The 14,188-nt window shown below is 44.5% G+C and overlaps 1 long non-coding RNA gene across 1 annotated transcript; it reads left to right on the top strand.

Moving 5' to 3' along the window:
- Window positions 1-10,163: 10,163 nt before the first annotated feature.
- Window positions 10,164-13,620, top strand: LOC120037850. Its single transcript, XR_005474888.1, has 2 exons — window positions 10,164-10,271; window positions 13,101-13,620. It is a non-coding gene; the product is annotated as an uncharacterized LOC120037850 (long non-coding RNA).
- The last annotated feature ends 568 nt before the right edge of the window (window positions 13,621-14,188 follow it).

Genomic DNA, 14,188 nt, shown 5'->3' with positions numbered 1-14,188 from the left:
CGTGCGTCGTCAGATGAGCACCGTCCACACTTAGAGGGAGGAACGGGGTGTGGTTCCACACTAGGGGACAGACATACAGGACGAGGATGGACCGACCCAATGGACAGCCAACAGGGCCTAGTTCACAAGACGGACGGACGGACGGACGGACAGACAACGGGGCCTAGCTCCCAGGACAGACAGACAGGACGAGACTGGACCGACCAATGGACAGACATCAGGGCCTAGCTCACAGGACAGACAGACAGACAGGACGAGGCTGGACAGACAACAGTGCCTAGCTCACAAGACAGACAGACAGACAGGACGAGGATGGACCGACCAATGGACAGACATCAGGGCCTAGCTCACAGGGCAGACAGACAGACAGGACGAGGCTGGACAGACAACAGGGTCTAGCTCACAAGACAGACAGACAGGACGAGGCTGGACCGACCAATGGACAGACATCAGGGCCTAGCTCACAGGACAGAAAGACAGGTGGGAGTGGTGGGCCAAGAGTGTGCAAAGCTGTCATCAAGGCAAACGGTGGCTATTTAACACTTTCTTGGTTACTACATGATTCTGTATATGTTATTTCATAGTTTTGATGTCTTCACTATTATTCTACAATGTAGAAAATATTACAAATGAAGAAAAACCCTTGAATGAGTAGGTGTTCTAAAACTTTTGACCAGTACTGTATGTCCTTTAGCTGACCCTTTTATCCAAAACGACGTAGTCACGCATTCTTACATGTTCTGTGTTCTAGTGACATTTTAAATGTCGAACCCATCTGGAGTCTGTCTGCCTGATGCTTTTTACCAGTCCATCACTAAGTCTGTAGTGGACCGGAGACAGTCCATCACTAAGTCTGTAGTGGACCAGAGACAGTCCATCACTAAGTCTGTAGTGGACCGGAGACAGTCCATCACTAAATCTGTAGTGGACCGGAGACAGTCCATCACTAAGTCTGTAGTGGACCAGAGACATTGAGACAGTCCATCACTAAGTCTGTAGTGGACCAGAGACAGTCCATCACTAAGTCTGTAGTGGACCGGAGACAGTCCATCACTAAGTCTGTAGTGGACCAGAGACATTGAGACAGTCCTTAACTAAGTCTGTAGTGGACCGGAGACATTGAGACAGTCCGTCACTAAGTCTGTAGTGGACCGGAGACACTTTTATCCCTTATAGGCTTTTCATGGCTGTTTGACTGTATCACTCATGACTCTGTCGTTTCCCTCCTCCTCCTCCTATTCCCTCGTTTCCTCTCCTCTTTTTGTCCTGTGCTCCCGCCATCTATTTCAAAATCCCCTCGTATTGGCCAATTTAAACAGACAGACCCAAGAGAGAGAGCGAGAGAGAGCAAGAGAGAAAGAGAGAGAGAAAGAGAGAGAGCAAGAGAGTGAGAGAGAGAGAGCAAGAGAGAGAGAGCAAGAGAGAGTGAGCAAGAGAGAGAGCAAGAGAGAGAGAGCAAGAGAGAGTGAGCAAGAGAGAGTGAGCAAGAGAGAGTGAGCAAGAGAGAGAGAGAGAGAGCAAGAGAGCAAGAGAGCAAGAGAGCGAGAGAGAGAGAGAGAGAGAGCAAGAGAGAGAGAGAGAGAGAGAGAGAGAGCAAGAGAGAGAGAGAGAGAGCAAGAGAGAGAGAGAGAGAGAGAGAGAGAGAGAGAGAGAGAGAGCAAGAGAGAGAGAGAGAGAGAGAAAAGGGCAACCAGTGAAGAACAAACACCATTGTAAATACAACCCATATTTATGCTTATTTATTTTCCATTGTGTACTTTAACCATTTGTACATTGTTACAACACTGTATATATATAATATGACATTTGTAATGTCTTTATTGTTTTGAAACTTCTGTATGTGTAATGTTTACTGTTAATTTTTATTGTTTATTTCACTTTTGTATATTATCTACCTCACTTGCTTTGGCAATGTTAACACATGTTTCCCATGCCAATAAAGCCCCTTGAATTGAATTGAATTGAATTGAGAGAGCAAGAGAGAGAGAGAGAGAGAGAGAGCAAGAGAGAAAGAGAGAGAGAGAGCAAGAGAGAAAGAGAGAGAGAGCAATAGCGAGTGAGAAAGGGAAGACCCCTGGTCTATACCCAGGTTCTCCCCTGGACAGGTGACATTGCCTAAGACACACAGATCAAGATACCTCCCCAAACATCATAACTACAGAGAGAGAAGAGAAGAGAAGAGACAATTCATTTCCCCTCTTCCCTTTTTCCTTTTCTGTTTTACATTCTTTTTCTCTCTCAATTTGTATGTTTTTATTGAAACCATGGTAATCTGGTCTCAGATGAAGTTTCATTGTTTGTTATGTGGAGCCAATGACAGCTTAGTGAGATGGAGGAGGGGATGGGGGGGGGCATTATTCCTCCCGTGTGGCTCGGCGAGAAGAGATGGAGACGAGAAACAATGACGGTTTGGGGGAGAGAGAGAGAGGAGGAAGAGACGGAAATCTGGGAAGGGGACCAACGTTCCTCTATCTGACTAATGTTGAAAAGAGGAAGTAGCACATCGTCTCCCCCATCTCTCTGTTTCTACTGTCTTTGGGATTTGGCTGATGTTTTTATTTAGCTGGAAGGCAAGCCTAGTGTAGTGGATTATATAGCATAGAAGTTGCCCCCTTAACCACTGATACTGGGTCAGATGTATTTTAGTCCCTGTAATGTCACAGTCTGGTTTAACCAGGAAACCCGGTTCCAGGTTCAGATTGAATAGACCCCTCTGTCTATCTGGGATCTATGAGTAGAGATGGAGGCACACAGCCCAGCCCTGAAAGCCGTAGTGTCAGCTACGGCTGTGGCCTAAAAATCATATCTAAACTTATGGGCAATTCACGATATGCAGTAGATCTCCATTTAAAAAAATGTTTTATCTAAATAAGCTTTGTTGCACAATTAAAGGTCAAATGCAAACAATCAGCAATAACCTAATGAATTCAGAGCTTGTTAAATGATATCTAGGCTGAATATAAGCCTTCCACAACCATAATATATATTGAACCTTTATTTAACTAGGCAAATCAGTTAAGAACAAATTCTTATTGACAATGACGGCCTACCAAAAGAAAAAAGGCCTCCTGCGAGGACGGGGGCTGGGATGAAAAATAAAAATATAGGACAAAACACACATCACGACAAGCGAGAGACCACAACACTACATAAAGAGAGACCACAACACTACATAAAGAGAGACTACAAGGTGTCGAAAGCATTCCACAGGGAAGCTGGCTCATGTTGACCGCAATGCTTCCTACAGTTGTGTCAAGTTGGCTGGATGTCCTTTGGGTGGTGGATCATTCTTGATACACACGAGAAACTGTTGAGTGTGAAAAACCCAGCAGCGTTGCAGTTCTTGACACAAACCGGTGTTCCTGACACCTACTACCACACCCCGTTCAAAGGCACTTACATTTTTTTGATCTTACCCATTCACTCCCGAATGGCACACAAACACAATCCATGTCTCAATTGTCTCAATGCTTAAAAATCCTTCATTAACCCGTCTCCTCCCCTTCATCTACACTGATGGAAGTGGATTTAACAAGTGACATCATTAAGGGATCATAGCTTTCACCTGGATTCACCTGGTCAGTCTATGTCATGGAAAGAGCAGGTGTTCCTAATGTTTTGTCCACTCAGTGTATATTTCATGTTCAGCCAAAGTGGATCTATTTGCTAGCTAACAAGGCAGAACAGTGTAACTGTTCTGGACCTCCACTACTGTCCGTCTCCAACTGTTTGAACAGCATACTAACCTGTCCACTTTGTTCACATGTTGAAAGTGTCAAGTGTCCTACCTTACTTCTCAGAATGAGAACGAGTTGCCAATTCCTTATACAATTGTGTTTATATATTTATTCAAGGGTTTTTCTTTATTTTTTACTATTTTCTACATTGTAGAATAATAGTGAAGACATCAAAACTATTAAATAACACATATGGAATCATGTAGTAACTAAAAAAGTGTTAAACATATCAAAAATATATGTTATATTTGAGATTCTTAAAAGTAGCCACCCTTTGCCTTCGTGACAGCTTTGCACACTCTTGGCATTCTCTCAACCAGCTTTAGGAGGTAGTCAACTGGAATGCATTTCAATTAACAGGTGTGTCTTGTTAAAAGTTAATTTGTGGAATTTCTTTCCTTCTTAATGTTTCTGTAGCGTGCAGCTTGATGTACAAGCAGTGGTGTAAAGTACTTAAGTAAAAATACTTTAAAGTACTACTTAAGTCGTTTTTTGGGGTATCTGTACTTTTACTTCACTACATTCCTAAAGAAAATAATGTACTTTTTACTCCGTACATTTTTCCTGACACCCAAAAGAACTCGTTACATTTTGACAGGAAAATGGTCCAATTCACACACTTATCAAGAGAACATCCCTGGTCATCCCTATTTCCTCTGATCTCGCAAACTCACTAAACACAAATGCTTCGTTTGTAAATTATGTCTTAGTGTTGGAGTGTGCCCCTGGCTATCTGTAAATTAAAAAAAGATAAGAAAATTGTGCCGTCTGGTTTGCTTAATATACGGAATTTTAAATGGTTTATACTTTTACTTTTGATACTTAAGTACATTTTAGCAATTCCATTTAATTTTGATACTTAAGTACATTTAAAACCAAATACTTTTAGACTTTTACTCAAGTACTATTTTACTGGGTGACATTCACTTTTACTTGAGTAATTTTTTATTAAGGTATCTTTACTTTTACTCAAGTATGATGATTGAGTACTTTTTCCATCACTGTGTACAGGTATACCCCCTGGACAGGACACTAGTCAATCTCCTCAGTACACCCCCTGGACAGGACACTAGTCAATCTCCTCAGTACACCCCCTGGACAGGACACTAGTCTATCTCCTCAGTACACCCCCTGGACAGGACACTAGTCTATCTCCTCAGTACACCCCCTGGACAGGACACTAGTCAATCTCCTCAGTACACCCCCTGGACAGGACACTAGTCTATCTCCTCAGTACACCCCCTGGACAGGACACTAGTCTATCTCCTCAGTACACCCCCTGGACAGGACACTAGTCTATCTCCTCAGTACACCCCCTGGACAGGACACTAGTCTATCTCCTCAGTACACCCCCTGGACAGGACACTAGTCAATCTCCTCAGTACACCCCCTGGACAGGACACTAGTCTATCTCCTCAGTACACCCCCTGGACAGGACACTAGTCTATCTCAGTGCCTTACCCCCAATCTCCTGAATGCTGAGTGCCAAGCAGAGATGCATCAGGTCCCATTTATATAGACTTTGGTATGAATCGGTCTGGCGTGAAGCGAAATGACCAGTGACAATGTGTGCTACTGGGTGAAGACTAGGAGTCCCTTTACTAGTGCCTATGTCTGTAATGAGTCACAGATTTACCAGAGTGCCACAACCTAAAACAATGTCGGTCCCCTACGATGCGTAACTGCTTACCCTTGTATTCTGGTGCTACACAAACCGTGTCATATTCTCCTTTCCATCTTTCCTGTAACAAAGATAACAATTTCTACAGTAGTCGTCCAGTACTTTGAAGTTCACCTAGGCTGTGTCAGTGTGTCCGGTGAGGGTGTGATTGTCTGCAGCCTCAGCAGCATGTTGTCCAGTCTCTCCAGCCTCTGCCTGTCCTTGTCACTGTGGGGACAGTTTCTATCGACTGCCTGGTCTCTCTCTATTGACTGTCTCCTCATGAAGGTCTGAGAGCTGACAGTCCACCAGACAGAGAATTGACTGTCTCCTCATGAAGGTCTGAGAGCTGACAGTCCACCAGACAGAGAATTGACTGTCTCCTCATGAAGGTCTGAGAGCTGACAGTCCACCAGACAGAGAATTGACTGTCTCCTCATGAAGGTCTGAGAGCTGACAGTCCACCAGACAGAAAATTGACTGTCTCCTCATGAAGGTCTGAGAGCTGACAGTCCACCAGACAGAGAATTGACTGTCTCCTCATGAAGGTCTGAGAGCTGACAGTCCACCAGACAGAGAGAGAATTGACTGTCTCCTCATGAAGGTCTGAGAGCTGACAGTCCACCAGACAGAGAGAGATTATATTTGAAGAACATATACCTCATTTATATACAGGTCTAATAGTACATACCAACAATGCGTCATTATCAAGTACTTTCTGAGCCTGACCTTTCAAAAGTAATTATCTAGCTGGCTTAGTTAGCTACCATCAGGCTCCCGAGTGGCGCAGCGGTCTAAGGCACTGCATCTCAGTGCAAGAGGCATCACTGCAGTCCCTGGTTTGAATCCAGGCTGCATCACATCCGGCCGTGATTGGGAGTCCCATAGGTGTAGGCCGTCATTGTAAGAATTTGTTCTTAACTGACTTGCCTAGTTAAATTAAATCATAAGGCTTAGGCTAGATTAATTCTTGCAATTTAACAGCCAGCAGGCTTTGCTACTATTTTTAGGAATCATATCACAGATAAACAGACACCTAATACGAGGTCTAGCTATGTAGTTATCTAGCTAGCTACATATCTATCTAGCTAGCTAGCTACATATCTATCTAGCTAGCTACATATCAAATCACTAGCCAGTTCGTTTTGGCTTCTAATGACAGCTGGCTGACTATTTTTATGAATCATATCACAGATAAAGAGGTGGCTACCTAATGAGATATGTAGCTAGTCATCTATCTTTCTAGCTCTTAATTATATGGGTATCATACATTTTACTGGTGAAATAGCAATCCTGCTGCAGCACTCTCTTCTTAGCTAGCTAGCTACTACTCTTCTAGCTTGCTAGCTAGCTACAAATCCAAACAGACAATAGCCAGTTTGTTTTAGCTCAAGCTAATACCTAATGACAAATACTCTTCAAATTGTCAACATGAGCATGAGCCATCCGGGATTGCTACTTACTACTGGTAGATACCTTGGTCATCCAGGATGGTTACTTACTACTGGTAGATACCTTGGCCATCCAGGATGGTTACTTACTACTGGTAGATACCTTGGCCATCCAGGATGGTTACTTACTACTGGTAGATACCTTGGCCATCCAGGATGGTTACTTACTACTGGTAGATACCTTGGCCATCCAGGATGGTTACTTACTACTGGTAGATACCTTGGCCATCCAGGATGGTTACTTACTACGAGCAGATACCTTGGCCATCCAGGATGGTTACTTACTATGAGCAGATACCTTGGCCATCCAGGATGGTTACTTACTATGAGCAGATACCTTGGCCATCCAGGGTGGTTACTTACTACGAGCAGATACCTTGGTCATCCAGGATGGTTACTTACTATGAGCAGATACCTTGGCCATCCAGGATGGTTACTTACTATGAGCAGATACCTTGGCCATCCAGGATGGTTACTTACTATGAGCAGATACCTTGGTCATCCAGGATGGTTACTTACTATGAGCAGATACCTTGGTCATCCAGGATGGCTACTTACTATGAGCAGATACCTTGGCCATCCAGGATGGTTACTTACTATGAGCAGATACCTTAGTCATCCAGGATGGCTACTTACTATGAGCAGATACCTTGGCCATCCAGGATGGTTACTTACTACGAGCAGATACCTTGGCCATCCAGGATGGCTACTTACTATGAGCAGATACCTTGGCCATCCAGGATGGTTACTTACTATGAGCAGATACCTTGGCCATCCAGGATGGTTACTTACTACGAGCAGATACCTTGGCCATCCAGGATGGTTACTTACTATGAGCAGATACCTTGGCCATCCAGGGTGGTTACTTACTACGAGCAGATACCTTGGTCATCCAGGATGGTTACTTACTATGAGCAGATACCTTGGCCATCCAGGATGGTTACTTACTATGAGCAGATACCTTGGCCATCCAGGATGGTTACTTACTATGAGCAGATACCTTGGTCATCCAGGATGGTTACTTACTATGAGCAGATACCTTGGTCATCCAGGATGGCTACTTACTATGAGCAGATACCTTGGCCATCCAGGATGGTTACTTACTATGAGCAGATACCTTGGTCATCCAGGATGGTTACTTACTATGAGCAGATACCTTGGTCATCCAGGATGGTTACTTACTATGAGCAGATACCTTGGTCATCCAGGATGGCTACTTACTATGAGCAGATACCTTGGCCATCCAGGATGGTTACTTACTATGAGCAGATACCTTGGTCATCCAGGATGGTTACTTACTATGAGCAGATACCTTGGCCATCCAGGATGGTTACTTACTATGAGCAGATACCTTGGTCATCCAGGATGGTTACTTACTATGAGCAGATACCTTGGTCATCCAGGATGGCTACTTACTATGAGCAGATACCTTGGTCATCCAGGATGGTTACTTACTATGAGCAGATACCTTGGCCATCCAGGATGGTTACTTACTATGAGCAGATACCTTGGTCATCCAGGATGGCTACTTACTATGAGCAGATACCTTGGTCATCCAGGATGGTTACTTACTATGAGCAGATACCTTGGCCATCCAGGATGGTTACTTACTATGAGCAGATACCTTGGTCATCCAGGATGGTTACTTACTACGAGCAGATACCTTGGCCATCCAGGATTGCTACTTACTACTGGTAGATACCTTGGCCATCCAGGATGGTTACTTACTACGAGCAGATACCTTGGCCATCCAGGATGGTTACTTACTATGAGCAGATACCTTGGTCATCCAGGATGGTTACTTACTATGAGCAGATACCTTGGTCATCCAGGATGGTTACTTACTATGAGCAGATACCTTGGTCATCCAGGATGGTTACTTACTACGAGCAGATACCTTGGCCATCCAGGATTTCTACTTACTACTGGTAGATACCTTGGCCATCCAGGATGGTTACTTACTACGAGCAGATACCTTGGCCATCTAGGATGGCTACTTACTACTGGTAGATACCTTGGTCATCCAGGATGGCTACTTACTACGAGCAGATACCTTGGTCATCCAGGATGGCTACTTACTACGAGCAGATACCTTGGTCATCCAGGATGGCTACTTACTACGAGCAGATACCTTGGCCATCCAGGATGGCTACTTACTACGAGCAGATACCTTGGCCATCTAGGATGGCTACTTACTACTGGTAGATACCTTGGTCATCCAGGATGGCTACTTACTATGAGCAGATACCTTGGCCATCTAGGATGGCTACTTACTACTGGTAGATACCTTGGCCATCCAGGATGGCTACTTACTATGAGCAGATACCTTGGCCATCTAGGATGGCTACTTACTACTGGTAGATACCTTGGTCATCCAGGATGGCTACTTACTACGAGCAGATACCTTGGCCATCCATGATGGCTACTAACTACGAGCAGATACCTTGGCCATCCAGGATGGCTACCAACTACTGGTAGATACCTTGGCCATCCAGGATGGCTACTAACTACGAGCAGATACCTTGGCCATCCAGGATGGTTACTTACTACGAGCAGATACCTTGGCCATCCAGGATGGCTACTTACTACGAGCAGATACCTTGGCCATCCAGGATGGCTACTTACTACTGGTAGATACCTTGGTCATCCAGGATGGCTACTTACTACGAGCAGATACCTTGGCCATCCAGGATGGCTACTTACTACGAGCAGATACCTTGGCCATCCAGGATGGCTACTTACTACTGGCAGATACCTTGGCCATCCAGGATGGCTACTTACTACTGGTAGATACCTTGGCCATCCAGGATGGCTACTTACTACTGGTAGATACCTTGGCCATCCAGGATGGCTACTTACTACGAGCAGATACCTTGGCCATCTAGGATGGCTACTTACTACTGGTAGATACCTTGGCCATCCAGGATGGCTACTTACTACGAGCAGATACCTTGGCCATCCAGGATGGCTACTTACTACTGGTAGATACCTTGGCCATCCAGGATGGCTACTTACTACTGGTAGATACCTTGGCCATCCAGGATGGCTACTTACTACTGGCAGATACCTTGGCCATCCAGGATGGCTACTTACTACTGGTAGATACCTTGGCCATCCAGGATGGCTACTTACTACGAGCAGATACCTTGGCCATCTAGGATGGCTACTTACTACTGGTAGATACCTTGGCCATCCAGGATGGCTACTTACTACGAGCAGATACCTTGGTCATCCAGGATGGTTACTTGCTACTGGTAGATACCTTGGCCATCTGCTGGGTCCTGTAGATCTCTGCACATTCTGATTGTCTCTCTTGTGATTGGTTAATCAGCAGAGCAGGACCGACCAACAGGAGCTGGCCACTGGAGGAGAGAAACACCGGGACACTGAGCACTGATCAGGCATGACCAAGGAGACAAACAGGTAGGTAGGTGTGTGTGTGTGTGTGTGTGTGTGTGTGTGTGTGTGTGTGTGTGTGTGTGTGTGTGTGTGTGTGTGTGTGTGTGTGTGTGTGTGTGTGTGTGTGTGTGTGTGTGTGTGTGTGTGTGTTTACTTGGGTTATCTTTGTGTAATATTAACATTTGTTTGATGATCTGAAACATTTAAGTGTGACAAATGTGCAAAGAAATAAGAAATCAGGAAGGGGGCAAATACTTTTTCACAGCACTGTATATATACACACTACTTTTGACCAAGGCCCATAGGGAATCCCATGGGGCCCTGTCAAAAGTAATGCATTATATAGGGAATAGGGCTCTGGTCTACAGTAGTGCATTATATAGGGAATAGGGCTCTGCTCTAAAGTAGTGCACTATATAGGGAGTAGGACTCTGTTCTATAGTAGTGCACTATATAGGGAATAGGGCCCTGGTCTAAAGTAGTGCACTATATAGGGAGTAGGACTCTGGTCTATAGTAGTGCACTAGATAGGGAATAGGGCTCTCGTCTATAGTAGTGCACTGGTCTATAGTAGTGCACTAGATAGGGAATAGGGCTCTGGTCTACAGTAGTGCACTAGATAGGGAATAGGGCTCTGGTCTACAGTAGTGCACTAGATAGGGAATAGGACTCTGGTCTATAGTAGAGCACTAGATAGGGAATAGGGCTCTGGTCTACAGTAGTGCACTAGATAGGGAATAGGGCTCTGGTCTACAGTAGTGCACTAGATAGGGAATAGGGCTCTGGTTTATAGTAGAGCACTAGATAGGGAATAGGGCTCTGGTCTATAGTAGTGCATTATATAGGGAATAGGGCTCTGGTCTATAGTAGTGCACTAGATAGGGAATAGGGCTCTGGTCTACAGTAGTGCACTGGTCTATAATAGTGCACTAGATAGGGAATAGGGCTCTGGTCTACAGTAGTGCACTAGATAGGGAATAGGGCTCTGGTCTACAGTAGTGCACTAGATAGAGAATATGATGCCATTTGGGACGCGTTCCGCATCTTCTTCATCTTTGTCGTAGTAATAATTCATGTTTGGGGGCGGTTAGCGGGAGATTGTCTCGGCACTGAACCACACAGTCACTCAGGGATCCAGACTGTAGGCTGTTGGAGGAAGAATTTACAATGCTGTTTAAATATGTATCTAGTTACCGTTGTTAGGGTTTTAATGTCGATCATAACCACTATTAACACATGGCTCAAGGCCGGGGAGGTCGCCCTGAGTGACAATGGTTTGGAGAGAGGAGGAGAGGGGAGGGGAGGAGAGGGAAGTCCTGTGTGTGTGTGTGTGTGTGTGTGTGTGTGTGTGTGTGTGTGTGTGTGTGTGTGTGTGTGTGTGTGTGTGTGTGTGTGTGTGTGTGTGTGTGTGTGTGTGTGTGTGTGTGTGTGTGTGTGTGTGTGTGTGGGGGGGGGGGGGGGGTATCTATCTATCTCAGTTGGTAGAGCACAGAGCTTGTAACACCAGGGTAGTGGGTTTGATTCCTGGGACCACCCATATATAAAATGTCTCTTTGGATAAAAGAGTGTGCTAAATGGCATATTATTATATTATGTTAAACATGCTTACCATCGGTGCAGCTCGCCTAAACCACATGTGTTCCATTTTGTCTCTCTTTCAGAAATGATCCTGGTTGACAGAGATGTTAGAGTAGGTCATGTTGATTTACTGATCCTGGTTGACAGAGATGTTAGAGTAGGTCATGTTGATTTACTGATCCTGGTTGACAGAGATGTTAGAGTAGGTCATGTTGATTTACTGATCCTGGTTGACAGAGATGTTAGAGTAGGTCCTGTTGATTTACTGATCCTGGTTGACAGAGATGTTAGAGTAGGTAATGTTGATTTACTGATCCTGGTTGACAGAGATGTTAGAGTAGGTCATGTTGATTTACTGATCCTGGTTGACAGAGATGTTAGAGTAGGTCATGTTGATTATTACATCAAAGGTTGTACATGATTTTGATCAGTAAAATAATTCATGTAACTTTCCCCAAATTACAATGTTTTCTAGAAATACCAGTTACAAGTTATCCAGAGGGTCTTCTAACCAGGACTTATGGAAAACCTGGAAATGTTGGGAATTTTACAACCTTAATGAACCTATAGCTGAAGCACTGAATAGACAGACCCTAGACGTAGCATGAATGTGATCCGTTTGAGTAAACCTTCAAGTAAACCTGCCTCTTTCCCCCTCTTTCTTCCCCCTCTTTCTTTACCCCTCTTTCTTTCCCCCTCTTTCTTTACCCCTCTTTCTTTACCCCTCTTTCTTTACCCCTCTTTCTTTACCCCTCTTTCTTTACCCCTCTTTCTTTACCCCTCTTTCTTTACCCCTCTTTCTTCCCCCTCTTTCTTTACCCCTCTTTCTTTACCCCTCTTTCTTCCCCCTCTTTCTTTACCCCTCTTTCTTTCCCCCTCTTTCTTTACCCCTCTTCCCCCCCTCTTTCTTTACCCCTCTTTCTTTACCCCTCTTTCTCCCCCCTCTTTCTCCCCCCCTCTTTCTTCCCCCTTCTTTCTCCCCCCTCGATCTTTGCCCCTCTTCCCCCCCTCTTTCTTTACCCCTCTTTCTTTACCCCTCTTCCCCCCCTCTTTCTCCCCCCCTCTTTCTTCCCCCTTCTTTCTCCCCCCTCGATCTTTACCCCTCTTTCTCCCCCCCTCTTTCTCCCCCCTCTTTCTCCCCCCCTCTTTCTTCCCCCTTCTTTCTCCCCCCTCGATCTTTACCCCTCTTTCTTCCCCCCTCTTTCTTCCGCCCTCTTTCTTCCCTCCTCTTTCTTCCCCCCTCTTTCTTCCCCCCTCTTTCTTCCCCCCTCTCAGGTGAACGAAGACTCGGGGAAGCTGAAAGTGATTCATTTTGGTCTTGTTTGAAAACAGCCTTTGACCTTTTCTTTCTCGACTGTAAACTCCATCTTTTTTTATGCATTTTTTTAATCAAATGTATTCTGTAAATATATCTGATAACTGATCTAGCTCTATTCTGAAATGTTGATGTGTGATTAGCCTAAGAATTATGAATTTAAGTCTAAGTCAAATGTCAATAATTATGCTGTCTTGCTAGTAGGTTTTATTTTAACAGAATGTTGTATAGGCTATATAGGCCTAGCCCTGTACAGCCCCATCTCAGTTCTCTCACCCAGCCCTCCTGCTGAAAAATTGTGTTTTACATTTTCTGCCCATTTAATTGAATTGTTCTTTAATCCCAGCCTCGTTTAAAACAGTGCAGTAATTAGGCTTTTTGTTTTTCATGATTGACCCTGGTCACCTTTTACAGTATCCTAATACAAAACTGTAAACTAGCCTATTATATTGCTGTATTAAAGAGGTTTTGTATCTTGTGTTTATGACTTTTAGGCCTGTCCCTTGTATTTGTTGCACACTAAAATATGTCAACCCCACTATCATTAGGCATGCTGAGGCAGTGAATGTTTGGTCTCTCTATAGTCTATCAGATGATGTGGCCTACAGTATTGTATTGTGTACCGTGTAGGCTACTGTGTGGATGTGTCGAGATTACGGGCTGCCGACGGTTTTTATTCATGAACGGAAGCCAATATAACAAACGATTTTTAAGCGGTGAGCACGGGCAGCAGCACTGCGCGCCGAACGGAGCAGCTCGAGCCCCTTTCCTGAACAGCAGCCATGGCCTTGTCACGAGCTGTCGACGCGCTGCGCTCGGGACTAATCTGACAGCAGCGCGCAGACCCTAATCCTCCACTGTATCCTGATCTATTTACTCTGCATTCTAAGAGGATTTGCTTCTAAAAAATATATACAACAACGAATCGGATGCTGGAAAGTATGGTGAAATGGACAGAAAACATCAGTCAGTCAGGATGGGTTGGTTTCTGTGTTTTCCTTCTTTGTGTTGTTTTGTTAGGGTTCAACAACAAAATTGTATGTTTTTT

The sequence above is a fragment of the Salvelinus namaycush genome, unplaced genomic scaffold (genome assembly GCF_016432855.1).
Source record: "Salvelinus namaycush isolate Seneca unplaced genomic scaffold, SaNama_1.0 Scaffold1925, whole genome shotgun sequence".
NCBI lineage: Eukaryota > Metazoa > Chordata > Actinopteri > Salmoniformes > Salmonidae > Salvelinus > Salvelinus namaycush.
Note: the sequence above shows the minus strand (reverse complement) of the source record. Positions and strands in the feature narration are given on the sequence as shown.